The following is a 16,428-nucleotide window of genomic DNA, read 5'->3' on the forward strand; positions in this document are numbered from 1 at the left end:
TTATCCCTGGGATATTTCAAAGGAAATTTTGAAACGTGTTATTAAACTGACCAGATATGGGAATCGAAATGTAACTCGCCTGAAAAAGTAAAAAATAAAACATTAACAGTGAAAATACAGCAGGTTAATTTTGACACATTATACTTTGCTTCAGGTTACATTAACACATTTCTTGGTTTCTGTTAACCTGACGCTGTTGTTCATTTTTATGCTAAATTTGCTTTTGTTAGGTTTGTTAACCTAGCTGATAGCTTGCTAAATTTATACATATTCTTGAATGCATCTTTAACATTTTAGAGGACAGTTTCAAATCACAGCATAAGGGAAAGGGTTGAAACCCTCAGGATGCTCTTTTAATCATGCTGCCAGTTCTTAAAGGAATACGCCACCCCTAGGTGAAATTGGGTCACTCCCCGCAGTCCCTAGAGTTGGATGAGTGAGCCAAAGCGTTGGCGACCCAGTCATTGTCCTAATCTAGAAACAGCCCGGTTAGCTTTAGCTTAGCGTAGTCGCTGTAATCCGGCGATTCCAGCTAGCATGTCGTTGCAAAAGTGAATCAAATAACTCAAGATTTTTTAGAATTATTTCTCGTAACCTGTACATTCACATCGAGTGCAAATATCAATGCAAATTAACACAAAGGGATTTACTAGACCGATTTAGATTTGGAACTATTTTCGGGCATAGCACCGCTGCCAGGCGCAAAGACATCACACAGCATCTCTAAACCCTCAACTTCCGGCAATCCACCAGCGTGACTACCAAGTTCTCTGCTACTAGGCTGACACTAAGAGTTCTAATGGCGATGAATATGGAAGATTACACGATAGACGAAGATGATGACTTCGACTACCAAGATCCAAGACCCTACCTTTTCGAACCTGAGTTAACTGAAGAGGAGTTGCGAGCTTTGGATCTGGGAAGAGAGGACGTTGCGACTAGTCAAGGCGAGTCGGATGAGAGAACGAGAGCAAACACGAACTGGTGGTGTGAGTGTGGAGTGTGCCAACCCATGCCGACTGAAATGGAGTGTTTATGCTGTGCAGAGTGGGATAAAATACTGCCATCGATGGTGGGCAACGCTCCCGAAGAGGAGCGTGACCGCACTTGTGTCACTGCTACCGACGACTTCTCAGCAATGATCCATCCTGCAGTCCTCAGTTTTTTTTTTTCCACACTCCACACTCACACCACCAGTTCGTGTTTGCTCTCGTTCTCTCATCCGACTCGCCTTGACTAGTCACAACGTCCTCTCTTCTCAGAGCTGTGGATTGGATTTGGATCAGGGAAGGCATATAAAGATATTCCAATCCACCACATCTCAGAAATGCTGGGACCTCAAAAATGTCAAGCACTGCCCCTCTTCCACGCGTTCACATGATGTGACGTTGTATCAGCAATGTATGGAATTGGCAAAAAAAAGCATGGAATGCGTGGGCAGCTTACCCAGAAGTCACCAGCACCCTCATTCTGATCACCCAAGACCCAACCAGCCTAACACTGGAATCAGTGCACATGCAAGTTCTCAAACGCTGGACTGTACTCATGTATAGTAAGAACTGCGTTGTCGAGTCAGTCAATGAAACCCGGAAGCTTCTTTTCACTCATGGCCTCAAATCCCTGGATTCAATTCCCCCGACCCATCATGCCTTATTCCAGCATGGAAAGTGTGCCCTGCACGCTGCAGCTTTTGTCTGGAAGCAGTCCCTCTCTAGCCTCGTGAGACCATCCTGATCTCGTAAGTTTCAGATTTTCACTCGCAGATCAGTCTGGCATCTCTCTGATAAAGAAAATCTGGAGCAGTTCGCCAAACGAACGTCCAATCAGCGTTGACGGGTGAGACGGGTTTAGGTGAGATGCAACGAGAAGCTACTGTTCAATCTAAACAACATGGCGACTTCCACGGATGAGATGAGCATAGCTATCGCTGAAGTTTTATCCGAATATATGTGACCAGGCATGGCAAAACCAGGCACATGTCTCCCCAGAGACATTTTGAGTTATTCACAGATTCTGAAAGTGTAGTTTCAAAGCTATTCAATGATGTCTCACTCATTGAGATCTGATAATATTTGAATAAGTTGTAGCCATTTTAAAGTATACACATCTCAAAGCAACAAGCTGAGAATTCAGGCTTTTCAATTTGAATTTGAATGCACACACGATGCAAACAAGACATTCTCGCATTATTCAAATGAATTCAGGGTTCGTACGGGTGCTTGAAATCCTTGAAAATGCTTGAATTTTAATGTTGCGTTTTCAAGGTTTGAAAAGTGCTTGCATTTCGGATAAAGTGCTTGAAAATGCTTAAAAAGTGTATTTCTTTTGACACAAATAGCTTTCTGACGGAATAATAAGCTTATTAGATGCAGAAAGTCGGAGAGTTTAAAATTAAAACTTATCCGCCATGGTCCTTGCTTGCGCCTATGCGTGTGTGACTGATCTGCCCAGTATATGGATCTGTTTTCATGCGTGACAACGCCCCCCCTGCACACAGTCGGAGATGACTGCACCAGCACCACCAGCATGAAGTGAGGTTGCCGTTTTAATAAGCGTTGGTTAGAAAACAGCTATTGGTCAGATATTTACACAGGAGACAGGAGAAGGAAAATCAGGCAGAAAGGTGGAAATGAGGAGAAAGTTAGGAGAAGAGAGGCAAATAATAGGCAAAGGACCCTCACAAGTGAGTGCGAGTCAAGATGTGACACTCACTGTGTCAGAAGGTACAAGCTCCGCAGCCTATGACCCTGCAATTTATAAATGCGACATTCACTACTCTGCTGAGGAGAAGCAGAGCATTCCTAATTAAAGATGGAGCAGAGATCAGTATAACTATCCTCAAAACCAATTGGAGAAATATACAGGTGCATTCACTTCCCTACACATGGTGACAACACACTGGATCACTGCTACACACAGTTCAAGGACAGTTACAAAGCGAAGTCTCTACCAGCTTTCGGAAAATCAGCTGTTTTCCTACTGCCTATGTACAATCAGAGAAGTCGGACGGACCCCCCAGTGACAAAGGAGGTCAAGCGCTGGACTGAAGAATCGGAAGCCAGGCTACAGGACGCCCTTAGCAACGTTGACTGGGAGATGTTCAAGACGAACTCTGCTGACATCAATGAGTTTACGGAAGTATCATTGAGTTACATCAATATGCTAACTGATTCCAGCATCCCAACTGTAAAGATCCGAAGCTTCCCTAACCAGAAGCCATGGGTGGATAGAGAAGTGAGAACGACATTAAAGACACGCACCATGACTTATAATGCTGGGCTTATTTCAGGGGATATGACTGATTACAAAGCAGCATCTTATAGTTTACGTAGAGCTATTAAAGATGCTAAGCGGCGCTATAGAGACAAAGTTGAAGCTGATTTCTTGGAGGGTGATCCAGCACGAGTGTGGAAAGGACTCCGAACCATCACTGGCTTTGAAAGAAAGTCCCCTCCTATGATGAATGTGAGTAAAGCCCTCCCTGATGAACTTAATGCTTTTTATGCTCGCTTTGACATGAAAAACACAGACTATCTTGCACTAGCTGCAGCATGTGAAGCAAATGAGGATGCACCTTTCTGTGTCTCTGAGGTCGATGTGAGCAATGCCTTTAGGAGGGTTAATTGTAGAAAAGCTGCTGGACCAGATGGAATTTCTAACAGGGTTTTGAAATCCTGCGCTGCTCAGTTAGCTCCTGTGTTCACTTATATCTTTAACACATCATTGGCTCAAGAGACAGTTCCTACTTGCCTCAAGCAGTCTGTTATTGTTCCAGTACCGAAAAACAAAAGTCCATCATGTCTGAATGACTACCGCCCAGTTGCCCTGACGTCTACAGTGATGAAGTGTTTTGAGAAGCTTGTGAAAAACATTATCTGCTCATCCCTCCCTGCCTCCTTCGACCCTCTCCAATTTGCTTACAGAGCCAACAGGTCTACAGAGGATGCCATCAAAAACCTCATGCACACCACCTTAACTCACATGGAGGAGGGGAATGGGAATTATGTGAGGATGCTGTTCATTGACTTTAGTTCAGCATTCAACACGATAGTACCTCTCACCTTGGTCACAAAGATGAAGGCCTTAGGACTAAACACCACGCCGTGTCACTGGATATTTGACTTCCTCACCAACCGTTCACAAGTGGTTAGAGTGGGGGGTCTGACATCTGACTCATTAACCATCAGCACTGGTGCTCCCCAAGGCTGTGTTTTGAGTCCACTGCTGTACATCTACACACATGACTGCAAAGCCAACAGTAGTCATACCTCCATCATCAAGTTTGCAGATGACACAGTGATCTTGGGCCTGATTAGTAACAACAATGAACAGCTCTACTTGGATCAGGTTGATGAGGTGGCACTGTGGTGTCAATCTAACAGCTTGACACTGAATATCAATAAAACCAAGCAAATGGTAGTGGATTACAGAAGGCAGCAGCAGAACTACAGTTACACCCCACTAATGATCAGCGGGCAACCTGTAGAGAGAGTCACAAGTTTTAAATACCTTGGTGTCCACATTACTGAAGACCTAACATGGACTGTTAACACTCAATATGTTCTGAAGAAGTCCAGACAACGACTCTACTTCCTTCGTCAGCTAAGGAAATTCAAAGTTTCTACATCCATCATGAAGGCCTTCTACACTTCAGCGGTTGAGAGTGTTCTAACTGGTAGCATCATCACCTGGTATGAGAACTCCACAGTTAGAGATTGTAGTACTCTGCAGAGAGTAGTGCGCTCAGCTGAACGTACTATAAGAACTCAACTCCCTGCTCTACAAGATATCTATTCCAGAAGAGTACTCCTAAGAGCCCAAAAGATTCTGAAAGACTCTTCTCATCCTAACAATGGATTATTCCTACCGCTGAAATCAAGAAGATGCCTATGTAGTCACAAAGCCAGAACTGAGAGACTCAGGATAAGTTTTTATCCCCAGGCCATCCGAACTCTGAACTCACACTATACTGACTTTGCACACATTCACTCTTCAGCGCTCTCAAACATTTCCCAACTCTGAACTCACACTATACTGACTTTGCACTCATTCACTCCTCAGCACTCATGGAATCATTCTTCCAAAATTTCTTATTATAGTGCATGAAAATGCACTATACTGTTCTTCCAAAATGTCTTATTATAGTGCATGAAAATGCACTGTACTGTTCTTCCTAGGCTTCTTCTTATTACAGTGCATGAAAATGCACTGTACTGTTCTTCCTAGGCTTCTTCTTATTAGAGTGCATGAAAATGCACTCTACTGTTATCCGAATTCTTCTTATTACAGTGCATGAAAATGCACTGTACTGTTATTCCAAGGCTTTTTACAGTGCATGAAAATGCACTGTACTGTTCTTCCTAGGCTTCTTATTACAGTGCATGAAAATGCACTGTACTGTTCTTCCTAGGCTTCTTCTTCTTATTACAGTGCATGAAAATGCACTGTACTGTTCTTCCTAGGCTTCTTATTACAGTGCATGAAAATGCACTGTACTGTTCTTCCTAGGCTTCTTCTTATTCTTCTTCTTCTAACGCGTTTAATGCAGCTTCAACCGTTTAACGTAGAAACTTCATTCAAACTATGTTACGTAGGTCTTACTTAGGACATGGGTGCTATGTATTTTTCAGCTTTGTAACTTTTATACTTTTTAAACTATTAATTAAAAACTGTTCAAAATTTCCCCATAGACTTAACATGGGCTGATGACATCACAATAGAGCCGTTAAGCAATTAGAATCCTATGGCAGGTGTTCGGGCCACCTGGACCAACTGCCAGTCTCAGGCTTTAAGCATACAAACTGGCCCTATTAAGACTACACATCCTGTTTAACTGCTTCCTCTGCCAAAAACTGTTTCAAAATAAAAGTCCTCACTATAATATTTTACTGTTAAACAAGTTAACCCTTTAAACTACTGAACTTTTTAACTGTTCAGCCATTGTAACTGTTACTTGTCATCAACTATGACTCCTACCCATTGTAGCTAGTTAGCTAAGTTAGCTAAGTCACATGGTTAGCATAGTTAGCATGCTAGCATGTTAGCATGCTAGTTAGCATTTTTAGCAAAACTGCTAAAAATGATTAGCTAAGTTAGCTAAGTAACATGGTTAGCATAGTTAGCATGCTACCATGCTAGTTAGCATAGTAACTTTGTTAACATTATTATCTTTGTTAACATAGTTAGCATAACTGCTAGCAAACATTAGAGCCATTCCAACTGTCCAATATCGTCAACTATCTACCTAAATAATTTAACCATTTAAACTATCCACCTATTTAACTGTTCAGTCATTCCAACTATATTAAACCTCATCTACTTAGCAACCAATATAGTTTGTTTTTACTCTGTATGATATTTTACATCATATTTTTGCATTTTCATGCACTGTATTTCCTTCAGGAAATGCTTTTCTAGTTACAGTGCATGAAAATGCACTGTACTATTATTCCAAGGCTTTTTACAGTGCATGGAAATGCACTGTACTGTTCTTCCTAGGCTTCTTATTATTCTTCTTCTTCTAACGCACTTAATGCAGCTTCAACCGTTTAACGTAGAAACTTCATTCAAACTATGTTACGTAGGTCTTACTTATGACATGTGGGCTTTGTATTTTTCATCTTTGTAACTTTTATACTTTTTAAACTATTAATTAAAAACTAGTCAAAATTTCCCCATAGACTTAACATGGGCTGATGACATCACAATAGAGCCGTTAAGCAATTAGAATCCTATGGCAGGTGTTCGGGCCACCTGGACCAACTGCCAGTCTCAGGCTTTAAGCATACAAACTGGCCCTATTAAGACTACACATCCTGTTCAACTGCTTCCTCTGCCAAAAACTGTTTCAAAATAAAAGTCCTCACTATAATATTTCACTGTTAAACAATTTAACCCTTTAAACTACTGAACTTTTTAACTGTTCAGCCATTGTAACTGTTACTTATCATCAACTATGACTCCTACCCACTGTAGCTAGTTAGCTAAGTTAGCTAAGTCACATGGTTAGCATAGTTAGCATGCTAGTTAGCATTTTTAGCAAAACTGCTAAAAATGATTAGCTAAGTTAGCTAAGTCATATGGTTAGCATAGTTAGTATGCTAGCATGTTAGCATGCTAGTTAGCATTTTTAGCAAAACTGCTTAAAATGATTAGCTAAGTTAGCTAAGTCATATGGTTAGCATAGTTAGCATGCTAGCATGTTAGCATGCTAGTTAGCAATTTTAGCAAAACTGCTAAAAATGATTAGCTATGATAACTAAGTAACGTGGTTAGCATAGTTAGCATGCTAGCGCTAGCATGTTAGCATGCTAGTTAGCATTTTTAGCAAAACTACTAAAAACAATTAGCTAAGTTAGCTAAGTAACATGGTTAGCATAGTTAGCATGCTAACATGGTAGCATGCTAGTTAGCATAGTAAATTTGTTAACATTATTATCTTTGTTAACATAGTTAGCATAACTGCTAGCAAACATTAGAGCCATTCCAACTGTCCAATATCGTCAACTATCTACCTAAATAATTTAACCATTTAAACTATCCACCTATTTAACTGTTCAGTCATTCCAACTATATTAAACCTCATCTACTTAGCAACCAATATAGTTTGTTTTTACTCTGTATGATATTTTACATCATATTTTTGCATTTTCATGCACTGTATTTCCTTCAGGAAATGCTTTTCTAGTTACAGTGCATGAAAATGCACTGTACTGTTCTTCCTAGGCTTCTTATTCTTATTCTTATTCTTCCGCTAACGCATTTAATGCAGCTTCAACCGTTTAACGTAGAAACTTCATTCAAACTATGTCACGTAGGTCTTACTTGGGACATGGGTGCTATGTATTTTTCAGCTTTGTAACTTTTATACTTTTTAAACTATTAATTAAAAACTAATCAAAATTTCCCCATTGACTTAACATTATGATTATGACATCACAATACGGCCGTTAAGCAATTAGAATCCTATGGCAGGTGTTCGGGCCACCTGGACCAACTGCCAGTCTCAGGCTTTAAGCATACAAACTGGCCCTATTAAGACTACACATCCTGTTCAACTGCTTCCTCTGCCAAAAACTGTTTCAAAATAAAAGTCCTCACTACAATATTTCACTGTTAAACAATTCAACCCTTTAAACTACTGAACTTTTTAACTGTTCAGCCATTGTAACTGTTACTTGTCATCAACTATGACTCCTACCCACTGTAGCTAGTTAGCTAAGTTAGCTAAGTAGTATGGTTAGCATAGTTAGCATGCTAGTTAGCATTTTAAGCAAAACTGCTTAAAATGATTAGCTAAGTTAGCTAAGTCACATGGTTAGCATAGTTAGCATGTTAACATGTTAGCATGCTAGTTAGCATTTTAAGCAAAACTGCTAAAAATGATTAGCTAAGTTAGCTAAGTCACATGGTTAGCATAGTTAGCATGCTAGCATGCTAGTTAGCATTTTTAGCAAAACTGCTAAAAATGATTAGCTAAGTTAGCTAAGTCACATGGTTAGCATAGTTAGCATGCTAGCATGTTAGCATGCTAGTTAGCATTTTTAGCAAAACTGCTTAAAATGATGAGCTAAGTCAGCTAAGTAACATGGTTAACATAGTTAGCATGTTAGCATGCTAGTTAGCATTTTTAGCAAAACTGCTTAAAATGATGAGCTAAGTCAGCTAAGTAACATGGTTAACATAGTTAGCATGTTAGTTAGCATAGTTAGCATAACTGCTAAAAATGATTAACTAAGTTAGCTAAGTAACATGGTTAGCATAGTTAGCATGTTAGTTAGCATAGTTAGCATAACTGCTAAAAATAATTAGCTAAGTTAGCTAAGTCACATGGTTAGCATACTTAGCATTTTAACATTGATAACTGCTAAAAATAATTAGCTAAGTTAGCTAAGTCACATGGTTAGCATACTTAACATTTTAATATTGTTAGCATGCTAGTTAGCATAGTAACTTGGTTAACATTATTATCTTTGTTAACATAGTTAGCATAACTGCTAGCAAACATTAGAGCCATTCCAAGTGTCAGTTATCGTCAACTATCTACCTAAATAATTTAACCATTTAAACTATCCACTTATTTAACCGTTCAATCATTCCAACTATATTAAACCTTATCTACCAAGTAAATCATTTACCTATATAAACTATCCACCTATTTAACTGTTCAGTCATTCCAACTATATTAAACCTCATCTACCTAGCAATCAATATAGTTTGTTTTTACTCTGTATGATATTTGACATCATATTGTTTGCATTTTCATGCACTGTATTTCCTTCAGGAAATGCTTTTCTAGTTCTTCTTCTTATTCTTCTTCTTCTAACGCAGTTAATGCAGCTTAAACCGTTTAACGTAGAAACTTCATTCAAACATTGACGCGTAGGTCTTAATTAGGACATGTGGGCTTTGTATTTTTCATCTTTGTAACTTTTATACTTTTTAAACTATTAATTAAAAACGATCAAACTTTCCCCATTGACTTAACATTGCCCTTTATGACATCACAGCAATTAGAATCCTATGGCAGGTGTTCAGGCCACCTGGACCAACTGCCAGTCTCAGGCTTTAAGCATACAAACTGGCCCTATTAAGACTACACATCCTGTTCAACTGCTTCCTCTGCCAAAAACTGTTTCAAAATAAAAGTCCTCACTACAATATTTCACTGTTAAACAATTTAACCCTTTAAACTACTGAACTTTTTAACTGTTCAGCCATTGTAACTGTTACTTATCATCAACTATGACTCCTACCCACTGTAGCTAGTTAGCTAAGTTAGCTAAGTCACATGGTTAGCATAGTTAGCATGCTAGTTAGCATTTTTAGCAAAACTGCTAAAAATGATTAGCTAAGTTAGCTAAGTCACATGGTTAGCATAGTTAGCATGCTAGCATGTTAGCATGCTAGTTAGCAATTTTAGCAAAACTGCTTAAAATGATTAGCTAAGTTAGCTAAGTAACATGGTTAGCATAGTTAGCATGCTAGTTAGCATTTTTAGCAAAACTACTAAAAATGATTAGCTAAGTTAGCTAATCATTTTAAGCAGTTTTGCTAAAAATGCTAACTAGCATGTTAGCATGCTAACCATGTGACTTAGCTAAGTCAGCTAAGTAACATGGTTAGCATAGTTAACATGTTAGTTAGTATAGTTAGCATAACTGCTAAAAATGATTAGCTAAGTTGGCTAAGTCACATGGTTAACATAGTTAGCATGCTAGTTAGCATAATTGCTAAAAATGATTAGCTAAGTTATCTAAGTCACATGGTTAGCATAGTTAACATTTTAACATAGTTAACAGCATTAACATTATTAACATAAAAAAACTGCTAGAAAACATTAGCTAAATTAACTAAGTTAAGTAACTTGGTTTACATTATTATCTTTGTTAACATAGTAAGCATAACTGCTAGCAAACATTAGAGCCATTCCAACTGTCAGTTATCGTCAACTATCTACCTAAATAATTTAACCATTTAAACTATCCACCTATTTAACTGTTCAGTCATTCCAACTATATTAAACCTCATCTACCTAGCAACCAATATAGTTTGTTTTTACTCTGTATGATATTTTACATCATATTTTTGCATTTTCATGCACTGTATTTCCTTCAGGAAATGCTTTTCTAGTTATTCTTCTTCTTCTAACGCTTTTTGTGCGTTTAATACAGCTTCAACTGTTTAACGTAGAAACTTCATTCAAACTGCGTTGCGTAGGTCTTACTTATGTGACTTCAGCTATGTATTTTTCAACTTTCTAACTTTTATACTTTTTAAACTATTAATTAAAAACTACTAAAATTTCCCCATTGACTTAACATTAAATTATGACATCACAATAGCAATTAGAATCCTATGCCAGGTGTTCAGGCCACCTGGATCACCATATATGGCTCTGGCCAGGCCACCTGGATCAACTGAGAGTTTCTCAGGCTTTATGACATCATAGCAATTAGAATATTGTGCCAGGTGGCCAGGCCACCTGCATCAACTGTCAGTTTCTCAGGCTTTAAGCATACAGTCTCATTCTATGCTATAAGCCTGAGAAACTGTTCAGTCATTCCAACTATATTAAACCTCATCTATCTAGCAAATAGTTTAACCTTTTAAACTATCCACCTATTTAACTGTTCAGTCATTCCAACTATATTAAACCTCGTCTACCTAGTTCAGTCATTCCAACTATATTAAACATAATCTATCTAGCAAATAATTTAACCTTTTAAACCATCCACCTATTTAACTGTTCAGTCATTCCAACTATATTAAACCTCGTCTACCTAGTTCAGTCATTCCAACTATATTAAAACTCATCTACCTAGCAAATAATTTAACCATTTAAACTATCCACCTATTTAACTGTTCAGTCATTCCAACTATATTAAACCTCATCTACCTAGTTCAGTCATTCCAACTATATTAAACATCATCTACCTAGCAAATAATTTAACCTTTTAAACCATCCACCTATTTAACTGTTCAGTCATTCCAACTATATTAAACCTCGTCTATCTAGTTCAGTCATTCCAACTACATTAAACCTCATCTACCTAGTAAATAATTTAACCTTTTAAACTATCCACCTATTTAACTGTTCAGTCATTCCAACTATATTAAACCTCATCTACCTAGGAACCAATATAGTTTGTTTTTACTCTGTATGATATTTTACATAATATTTTTTGCATTTTCATGCACTGTATTTCCTTCAGGAAATGCTTTTCTAGTTCTTCTTCTTCTAACGCTTTTAATGCGGCTTCAACCGTTTAACGTAGAAACTTCATTCAAACTGCGTTGCGTAGGTCTTACTTAGGACATGGGTGCTATGTATTTTTCAACTTTGTAACTTTTATACTTTTTAAACTATTAATTAAAAACTAAAAATTTCCCCATTGACTTAACATTGCCCTTTATGACATCACAGCAATTGGAATCCTATGGCAGGTGTTCAGGCCACCTGTCCTAACTGTCATTCTCAGGCTTTAAGCATACAAACTGGCCCTATTAAGAATACACACCCTATTCAACTGCTTCCTCTGCCAAAAACTGTTTCAAAATAAAAGTCCTCACTACAATATTTCACTGTTAAACAATTTAACCCTTTAAACTACTGAACTTTTTAACTGTTCAGCCATTGTAACTGTTACTTGTCATCAACTATGACTCCTACCTACTGTAGCTAGTTAGCATGGTTAGCATGTTAGCATTTTTAGCAAAACTGCTAAAAATGATTAGCTAATTTAGCTAAGTAACATGGTTATCATAGTTAGCATGCTAACATGTTAGCATGCTAGTTAGAATAGTTAGCATGACTACTAAAAATGATTAGCTAGGTTAGCTAAGTCACATGGTTAGCTTAGTTAGCATTTTAACATTGTTAGCATGCTAGTTAGCATAGTAACTTGGTTAACATTATTATCTTTGTTAACATAGTTAGCATAACTGCTAGCAAACATTAGAGCCATTCCAACTGTCGGTTATCGTCAACTATCTACCTAAATAATTTAACCATTTAAACTATCCACCTATTTAACTGTTCAGTCATTCCAACTATATTAAACCTCATCTACTTAGCAACCAATATAGTTTGTTTTTACTCTGTATGATATTTTACATCATATTTTTGCATTTTCATGCACTGTATTTCCTTCAGGAAATGCTTTTCTAGTTATTTTTGATTTCTCCTCCATCTACCCATGTCCTTGATTGCCTAGCCTTTCTGCCCCACCCCACCCCCATCCCCAACACACACACAAAAAACACACACACTTACATCATCACGGTCATCACCTCACATACATACAGCACACTGCTTGCTACAGTAAGCCTCCTCTACTTGCTGCACACTGCCTCCCCCCCCCCTACATACACAGCACATTGTCTTCAGGATCTTCTCCAACACACATCCTCTACATACTTACAGCACACTGCCCCCACCTACCCACACGCATACTACACACACACACACACTGCTACACTCCCCTCCCGCCCACACACACACATCTTCATCACTCACATACATCATACATACAGTACTCTGTTTGCAATAGTAAGTCCCTTCACCATACTTGCAGTACACTGCCCCCCCCCTCTCCCCTACATACACTGCACATTATTTCATCAGGAAGCTTCTCCAACACACATCCCCAACATACTTACAGCACACTGTCGTCCTCCCCCCCAATACACAGCACATTGTCTCATGAGGAAGCTTCTCCAACACACATATTGCACACTGCCCTCTCCCCACATACACAGCACACTATCCCATCTCCCCTGTCATCCCCCCAACACACACACCAAGACCCCTGGCAGTTGGGTTAGCCCCTTGAGCCGTGGATCTGCCCAAGGTTTCTTCCTTGGTAAGGGAGTTTTTCCTTGCCCCTGTTGCTCTTGAGTGCTCCTTGTTGGTGCCCCCCCCCCCCCCAATTCCAATCCTCCCCCACCTTTCTTATGCAGCCCTTGCCACTTAATCAACTAAACCCCTCTTCTACTGCACTTTTTACCCCCCCCCCCCCCCCCCACTTTGCACAAATAGGCTGACACCAGACATAATTTCACTGCATTTCTTACTTCCAGTAACTATATGCATGTGACAATAAACTTCCTTGTATCCTTGTATCTAAAAAGGTAGGATATTGTGGGAAAAGTGTGTTGGTTATAAACATGTTATAAAAAAACTGAACAAATGTTTCTACGTCAGACGGCAAAATGATCATGATAGCCTTTACATTACAGCCCTCTATAGTTAAGTCTTTCATAAGCATATAGGCTACTTTGCTCTTTTATAAATGTACCATATGCCTAATAGGCTGTATTTCTGAGTGTGATGTATGCTATAATGTATACATTATATGTATGTCAATTTATCAATTAGCTTCCGCAATATTCACCATCATCATCATCATTTAAGGGGTTATTTTTCACATTTTACTTCCTTGGGGGCATGTCCCTGGACCCCCATAGTATTTCTATCAACACCCCTGACCTCGGTATTTGAATCCTGGCTACGGCCTTGGTCATGTCTCAAACTTCAGCTCAGTTTTGTGGTTTAATGCTTATAGGCCCTACAAGTGGAAAGGACATTAAAACACCATGCATATGTGCATATTGTGCCGTTTGGCAAGAAGTTAAATTCATCTAATTATATAACAAAGTCATCTTCACGTCACCCAACGTCACATCTCCGCATTTCTAGCCTACTGGTTGGTAGCTCATGATAACAGATGTAGGCCTGTCTGCATGCCGTTGTAGGCAAGAAAGAGACATAATCAGTCTTGACTGTCATGAGAGTGAGCCTTAACATTAGTTTGCGTTTACATATTCAGTAAAGAATAGTTATTTGTTGAGTGATTATTTTCTTATTTTATTTTAATTATTTATTTATGTAATGTTTTTTTTGTTGTTTTTTGGTATATTGACTCAGTCATTTAGATAGCAAGCAAAGTCTACTTCCAGACAGGTGACACATTTTTAAGTTTCCCTTTAATTTCTTTTCCTGCTATTAAGAAACATAATTTTGTCTGTTAAAACCATCTCTAAATGATAAAAAAGTAAAAATCATTTTGAGTTAGTATAGTCATATAATACGTCATTTGCCACCGCTGTAAAGTGCTGGAAAAGCTTGAAAATTGACCTTGAAAGTGCTTGAATTTGATCTTGGAATAGGTGTACGAACCCTGTTAATTGCCCACCGAAACTATCTGTAATGGGTTTTGGCTATTAGCCTATGGTGCCAATAGCTAACGACAGTAGGCCTACGTTAGCTAGTAGCAATGGATAAAGTTTCTAACACACAAACTTTATCCCCGTCAAATGTAACTGTGGAAATAGCATCTGATATCTTCGGCTAAGGTCAGCTCTATATTAGGGATGTTCTCCAATGTAATGAAGTCGCCTTCATCATCAGATCCAGGTCATCTGCAATCCGCTGTGCTTTGTCCATCTCCATTCCAATTGAGGTTACTTCTAGCATACAGCTGATTGGCCGACAAAACAAAAGAGCACTAATAGTCACGCCCAATTCAAACGCTGGTTTACTTTCTGAAACTTAACCATTTTCAAAGACAAAATATACACTTTTAAAGCAACCAATGCTGTAATCTGAAACTTGGAATTGCTTCTTTAGGACTTCAACTTGCACATTCTGCAAAAAAACAAAAATAACCAATTTTGAAAAAAAAAAAAACTTCAGTCGTTTTTCACGACTTGCGTCTCTGCGACTTGAGCCTGGTTTTGCCATGCCTGGTCACATATATTAGTATTCCTGTCGTTGATGAGGTTCATGTCACATACAAATAGTAAATCTAAAAAAGTTAACGTTAGCTACTTATCTAACTTGTATGTTAAAAGATGGCATTAGAAGAACGCTTCGTTTATCTGATTGGTTGGTTTGGGCCGACCAACATAGGTGGTGATAGACAGATGGTTTATCCAATCAGCTAACCAGTATTTTCGCCCCTTTCCCAAACATTCTCCAACGGAAAGTTCCCAGATGGATATGCGGAGCAAATGTGAAGCAATCCATCTGGCGGAGTCAGGTTGACGGGTCTGACAGAGTGCTCTCCAAAACTCCAGAGATTCCAGACCCCAGTGAGTGGGGTTGGGAATGGAATGACAGAACCAAAGTCTGGGTGCCATATTGGACAGATCTGGAAGATGCCAGCAAGGGATGCTCACTCCTCCTCAACTGTGGCTGTGTGGTTGCCTGTATGGGCAACTTGTGCCACTGAGCTGGACTTTGCTGTACCACATTGTGCAAGTGTGAGGGAGGCTGTAATGATGAAAAGTGAAACCAAAAATCTTTGAATAATACATAATGTTTAAGTATGAATAGTGTTTTTGTGTTATTTGACTAAAATGTAATATTGATCCTTAGCATGGTGAAAAGCCTAATATAACTTTTCACTGTGGCATAGTTCTGAAGTTGTGTTTATTTAAGGCCTCAACAATGGTCCTTTTGGTCACAACATGTGATTTTTGACACTATAGTGATAGTGACCTGTCCAATCAACAAAGAAAAGCATACCTTGGAGGTAAAAATATGGGTCTAAGGACCTGAGTATTTCAATGTGACTTTTTTCAGAGATATTGACAGTTTATGAGCTAAATATGACTATAATACTACATGGAAATGGACTTAAAATAAGAAGAACATATCAAAATTGGATTCCTTGTATCAAACAAAGTAGAGGAAATACATTATACAACAATTTAAGACTAAAGGAAGCTGAGATATAACCTTTTTCGGGGGGGGGCACCCCAACTTGTATCCATGGAACACCCTGCCTAAAATCAAAAACTTATCCAGAAGTGCCCAATTTTCATGAATTGCATCTTAGCTACTAGTGCCCTGAATGAGTCCGACTCAACCATATTTAATGGCAGCATATCTTCCACTACATACCTGGCTACCAGTTTGTTCAG

At 38.6% G+C, this 16,428-nt stretch overlaps 1 protein-coding gene across 2 annotated transcripts in view; it reads left to right on the forward strand.

Annotated features, from left to right (window-relative positions):
- The window catches only part of dnah10 (dynein axonemal heavy chain 10), a 313,740-nt gene that overhangs the window by 41,757 nt on the left and 255,555 nt on the right, over positions 1–16,428 (forward strand). The window lies entirely within an intron of this gene.

This window comes from Alosa sapidissima, chromosome 8 (assembly GCF_018492685.1).
Source record: "Alosa sapidissima isolate fAloSap1 chromosome 8, fAloSap1.pri, whole genome shotgun sequence".
NCBI lineage: Eukaryota > Metazoa > Chordata > Actinopteri > Clupeiformes > Clupeidae > Alosa > Alosa sapidissima.